We start from the raw sequence: 6,551 nt of genomic DNA, 5'->3' as shown, positions 1-6,551 counted from the left end.
TTGGCCATTCTGGCTCATGTTCATTATTTTTAACAAATATTTTCCTAAGTACTGATGAGGGTAAACACTTTTTCTTTTTTTCTTGGGCACTTGTTTACATACAGATATAGATGTAGCTAGATAGAGAGAGATAAAGATAGAGATAGAGAAAGAGATAGAGATAGAGATGATAGAGAGATAGAATCTGTTCAGGTCTCTTGCCCATTGTTCTTTGGGTTATCTTTTTCTTATTCATTTGCGAGAGGTTTTTTTTTGTAATATGCTGGATATGAGCAGGTTATGATATGAGCTGGATATGAGTGCTATGTATTACAAAAATCTCCTTTCACTCTGTGACTTGACTTCTGTACCTTTGTCTTCTTTATATTCTTATTCTATTTATCTTCTGTAATTTCTTATTTGATTTTTTTAGAGATAATTTCTTTTTAAATTATTTCTTCTGCAATTTATGTCTTTTAAATTATCTTAAGCTCTTCTTTAATTCGTATCAATAATAATGTATTGGATTGTACTTAGGCCTTTTTCCCATCTTTTGTTAGATTTATTCCTATGTATTTTATATGTTTATGTCATTATGAAGTATATTTTGTATTTTTATGTCATTACAGAAAAACAGTTGTTTTTTGCTTATTTAATGGTATCTTTTGGTGAACAGAAGTTTTCAGTTTGACTGTAGTGTAATTTATCTTCTACCTATTATTAGTTCTTTCAATATTTTATTTATGAAGTTTTTAATCTCTTTTCTGAAATCATAAAGCTATCTTCTCTTACCTTCTAAAAGTTTATTGATTCATGTTTCACAATTAGATCTACAATTCTCCTGGAGTTAATTTTTAGGTATAGGATGATGTAGAAGGCTAATTTTATATTGTCCAGCACAATGTTTTGAAAAGATTAACATTGCCTCCACTATTCTGCAGTGATCCATTTGTTATAAAGCAAGGGTCTTTATGTATGTGGGTTTGCCTTGTGTAAATAACCCATTTATTAGTTTATAATAAATGTTGATATTTTGTTGGACAAATTTTTCTAACTTGCTTACTTTTTCAAAACTCTTGTCTATTTTTGTTTCTTTATACTTCCACATAAATTTTAGAACTGCTTTGTCATTTCTCACAAAATGTGGGGGTTTTATTAGAACTGCATTGCATTTATAGACAAGTTTTAAGAAAACTGATAATTTTATAATACTGAATCTCCTCATCCATAAACATGGTTTATTCTTTCATTTATTTAGCTATTCTTTAATTTATCTCAATAATAATGTATTGTTTTCAACATTGACTTCTTGCCCATTGTTTATTAGATTGCTACTAGCCATTTCATATTTTTGTGTCATTATGAATGGTTGCTGTGACACAGATAAACAGTTGATTTTTGCTTATTAATGTTTATTTAATAAAGTTGTCAAACTATGATGGCTTTTTCCTTTGTCACCCTCCTAGTTTGAACTATAGTCCCCAGTTCCTCAATCAAATGCTAATCTTTCTGTTATTGTGAAAGGATTTTGCATATGTGCATCAAGTCTCTGATTAACTGACTTTAAGTTAATCTAAAGGAAGCTTATCCTTAGTGGGCCGGGATCAAAGGAGCCCTTCACTAGGTGGATTGTGGCCTTCCCTTAGTTCAGAGAGATTCTCCTGTTTGCCTCAAAAAATAAGCAATCTGCTGTTTACTTATACAATTGCAAGGAAATGAATTATGGTGCATGAGCATGGAAGAAGCCCTCAGATGAGACCACAGCCCACCTGACACTTTTTTTTCCTTTTTTTCTTTTTTTTGAGACAGAGTCTCACTCTGTCACCCAGGCCGGAGTGCAATGGCACGATCTCCGCTCACTGCAACCTCCACCTCCCAGGTTCAAGCGATTCTCCTGCCTCAGGCTCCTGAGTAGCTGGGACTACAGGCACGCACCACCACGCCCGGCTTGTTTTTATATTTTTTAGTAGAGACAGGGTTTCACTATATTGGCCAGGCTGGTCTCAAACTCCTGACCTTGTGATCCACTCACCTTGGCCTCCCAAAATGCTGGAATAACAGATGTGAGCCACTGCGCCCAGCCCCAGATTATACCTTTACTGCAGCCTTTCAAGATCTGGAGCAGGGGACCCAGCTGAGCTGTAACTGGACTCCTGACCAAAGGAAATTGTGAGATAATAAATGTAGGTCGTTTAAGCACAAATGTAGATTTGTGATAATCTGTTACACAGCAAGAGGAAACTAACAGAAATTTTAGATTCTTAGAGTGTTAGACTTTTTTTTTTTTTTTTTTTTAAGATGGAGTCTCACTCTGTCACCAGGCTGGAGTGCAGTGGTGCGATCTCAGCTCACTGCAACCTCCACCTCCCAGGTTCAAGCGATTCTCCTGCTTCAGCCTCCCGAGTAGCTGGGACTACAGGGACACATGCATGATTTTTGTATTTTTAATAGAGACGGGTTTTCACCATGTTGGCCAGGATGGTCTCAATCTCTTGACCTCGTGATTCCCCCACCTCGGCCTCCCAAAGTGCTGGGATTACAGGCACGCACCACCATGCCCGGCAGAGTGTTAGACATTTTTACATAAATTATATTACTTGTGAATAATACTAATTTTATTTAATCATATTCAATCTTCTTAACTTTTCTTTGTTCTACAGCCATTATTAGGACCTCCAAAACAATGTTGAATGTATGGTTTTTTTTTTTTTTGGCTTTATTCTGTTAATGTGGAGGATTTCATTGTTTGATTTTCAAATGTTAAATTAACCCTGTATTTCTAGAACAAAACCATTTGTTCAATGTGTATTACCACTTTAAAATATTGCTGAATTTGCTAATATGTAGGCTATTTCCATCTTTATTAAAGAATGAAATTTACTTGTAAATTTTCTTTCTTATAGTACCCATACCAGACTTTGGTATCAAGGTTATGGTGACCTCCTAAAATGAGCTGAGCTCATATGTCTAGACCTCCACTGCCCGCTGGCTCTTGGTCTAGTCATTCTTCAATATCTTGCTAGTTCTTCTGTGCCTTCAAGATTTTTTTCTTTTTTTCAGGTTTTCTAGTTGTCATCAGTTGGGGGCAGGAGTGCAATTCAAATTACCTCATATTTAAATTTCATTCATTCCTTAAACGTCTATTTATTTGGCCTTCCTGTGTGCTTGCCCCTAATGAGTCAAGAGTCCTATGGTGAAGGCACAAAAGGAACCATCAATTGCTGTCTAGCGTGATGAGTTCTCTGATAGAAGAGCTATGTGAATACATTAAAACTGCACCTCAGTGATTTGGAAGAAGATAAATAAGAAGCAGTTGGACAGAGAAAAGAGAAAAACATTCCAAGCAGAGGGAAAGCATATGCAAAGTTCTAGAGCTGAGAAGAGGTTGTTTCATTTGGAGAGCTGCCCTGATTCATGCTGGCAGGAGGAGAGAGTCCAGGTGCAGAAGAAGCTGGGTCCTAGCTGTGAAGTGTTTGGCTGCCATATATTTTCATTTGGACTTTATTCTTAAGGTGACAAGGAGCCTATGGTTGGTCTGAGCTGCAGAGTGACACCATATGGCATTTGCATTTCAGATTGATTATTCTGCTTGTTGTGTGGAGAATGGATTGGATAAGGAAGAGATGGAGGTTGGAGAGCTTTTGGAAGATTGTTTTAGTGATTAGATAACAGATGATGGTGTCTTCTCTTGGGTAATGGTGAAAGGTTGTATCAAAGACGACTGTCATGAGATATTTAAGAAGCACAAATTGATGTGCATAAATATAGGGGGAGTGAGAGGAAAAAGAGGAGCTTAATGATTCTGATATTTATAGCTTAGACAAGTGCATGGGATAGGGAAAACAAAGCCAGCCCTTTTCTTTCTATTACAAGAGGTGGGTTTTGCCAGAGACTAGTCAAATCTAAAAATAAACAACACGCATGAAAATAAACAACATGCATTATTGGCCTTTTTATAAACATGAGGTTGGGTGTATAAATATATAGTTGCCAGATATAGCTTTCACAGAGATCATTCTGCTCCCACTACACAGAGCCCCAAGAGCAGGAAGAATAAGTTTTGTTTTAAATTCCAAACATACTGAGCACTCGCATCATTCAGGGTACTTGATGTCAGTCACCTGCCACATGGTAAAGGATCACTAGCAACAATAACAATGGCAGAAAGCTGGCCACCACCTCGGCCCTGGGTCAGTTTGCTGAAGCTCAATTTGTGATAAATGAATAGCTTTTAATTAGCTCATCCAATTATCTACTGATCACTCAATGATATTTTAACTAAATAACAATTCACTCTAAACTTTTGGACAAATAAACTAGAATAAGACAGCTTACTGCATGATCTTCCTGCAAGGGGCTGTGCAAGTGCCAGGGCAGTCATAAGCACAGAATACCATGAAACACTGGATTTTGTGCATAAGAGAAATGTCATCTTTTCTTATATAAAATGTATAGACAGGAAAATGTAAAAGCCAAGGCAAGAGCGGGGATGATGCTGATGCAAAACTGAATGTAAAAATAAAATTCTTAAATATTCAGCAAGTTGCTCTTTTAGTGAAATTATTTTGGAAAATGAATTTTCAGAGACTTGACCCTCTTACTCTTTTAATCTTTCTGAACCTGCTCCCTCAATGTAAAATGAAGATAATAAGAATGCCTACATTGTAGGGTTATTGTAAGGATTACATAAAATAATAAATAGAAAGTATCAAGCATTGTGCCTAGAACATGGACAGTGATCAACAAATAAGTTACAGCTGATATTATTGACTCAATACATGCTTTTTGAATTAATGGTATAAAAACCAGATGGTCAAATAAAATCAGTCAGTGGAAAATGATTGGCTATAGTGTGCCAGACATTTCCATAAGTTCTTCATTCGATCTTTTTTTTTGGACTCTGAAGAAATGGCATATTTTATTAATCTTCAAGTTCCTCAGCATATTAATAATAACAGCTTGGTATATATTATCGATAAGTCCGACTATTGTACCCAAAGAATATCCAGATTATTTTAAGGTGAGTTTGCTTCCTTTTCATCTGATTCATCATCCATACCCTGTTCTACACCTTCTACCTCTGGAATATAAAACTGTAGCATGTTCTGAATTCCATTTTTCAGAGTAATGATTGAACTAGGGCAGCTGGTACAAGAACCGTGGAGTTTCAGTCATACGATACCATCTTCAAAGCCTTTGTAGATTACGTCTCCTCCATCTTCTTGCACAGTTGGCCACATTCTAGTATCTAACACTTCCTTAATCAATGCCACAACTTCATCATCTTCACATCCTGCTTCTCCTTGAAGATGTTTCCTCAGTAACTAGGGGTAAACCAGATGCAAAGAAGTCCATGGTTGTTGCGTAAATATCTGGTTTCAGTAAATTCCAGTCTAATTTTTCATTTTCCTTTGTGGCAGTGATGAAATCTGGCCCAAAGAAAACACTTTTTACTCCTTCAATCCTAAATAACTGCCTAGCCAAAGGGGAGCGAAATGCTGCAGCTGGGGTGGGAAAATCCATGGGCCTTGTCTCAAAAACTGGTTTTCATGGTATAAACTTTAAACTGTTAGGATTTGAGATATCTTGTGTTTGAATAAACATGTATCTCACTGGGTTACAAAAGGCTGCAGGTAGTGGGAAGAGTAATCTTTCTACAAATTGATGCAGAGGCTGTTTCTCTTTTTTTTGAGACGGAGTCTCACTCTGTTGCCTAGGCTGGAGTGCAGTGGCACGATCTCGGCTCACTGCAACCTCTGCCTCCCGGGTTCAAGCAATTCTCTGCCTCAGCCTCCCGAGTAGCGGGGATTACAGGCAACTGCCACCACGCCTGGCTAATTTTCGTATTTTTAGTAGAGATGGGGTTTCACCATCTTGGCCAAGCTGGTCTTGAACTCCTGACCTCGTGATCCACCCACCTCGGCCTCCCAAAGTGCTGGGATTACAGGCGTGAGCCACCATGCCCAGCCCAGAGGCTGTTTCTTAATGGTGTATAGATTCTTCAACAAATGATAGAATCACCTGCGCAGCCCCACGGCAACAGCCGCAGCTCCCCAGCCATGCCGGGCCTCTGCTGCCATCTTAGTCCCAGAGTCTCCATCTTCATGCCATTGCGTAAAGTAGATACTATTATCTCTGCTTTCAGGTGAAGCATGTGAGGTTGAAACAGGTAAAGCATCTGTTCAAATAGTGAAGCATCTGCCTTTTGAATCCAATGGTGGATCCCAGGGCAGTTTAACATGTTGGCTAAGTCATGGCTGTGGTTTCAGACAAACTTAGGTTCCTTCTGGGCTCCAACACCTACTTGACTTCTTAGGGTGCATAATTTATTATCCTCTTTTAGTCTCAGTTTCCTTATCAACAAGGCTGGTATAATTACACCCATATAAAAGGTGTGTGAGGCTCAAAGAAGATGATGGGTTGTCAGTTCCCACTTGGCTCCCCTTCTTCAGCACACCACCACTTGCTCAGTCCAGTGTGTTCCCATGAGTGTAGATCGACCTTTATTGTCAATAGTGTGTTCTGCCACAGCTTCTCTGGGTGAAAGACTTTGATTGGCCTTTCCATGGTTT

At 38.2% G+C, this 6,551-nt stretch overlaps 1 pseudogene; it reads right to left on the bottom strand.

Annotated features, from left to right (window-relative positions):
• Positions 1-4,993: 4,993 nt before the first annotated feature.
• Positions 4,994-6,059, bottom strand: LOC101131643 (NFU1 iron-sulfur cluster scaffold homolog, mitochondrial-like; annotated as a pseudogene).
• Between the last annotated feature and the right edge of the window lie 492 nt (positions 6,060-6,551).

This window comes from Gorilla gorilla, chromosome 2 (assembly GCF_029281585.2).
Source record: "Gorilla gorilla gorilla isolate KB3781 chromosome 2, NHGRI_mGorGor1-v2.1_pri, whole genome shotgun sequence".
Lineage (NCBI taxonomy): Eukaryota > Metazoa > Chordata > Mammalia > Primates > Hominidae > Gorilla > Gorilla gorilla.
Note: the sequence above shows the minus strand (reverse complement) of the source record. Positions and strands in the feature narration are given on the sequence as shown.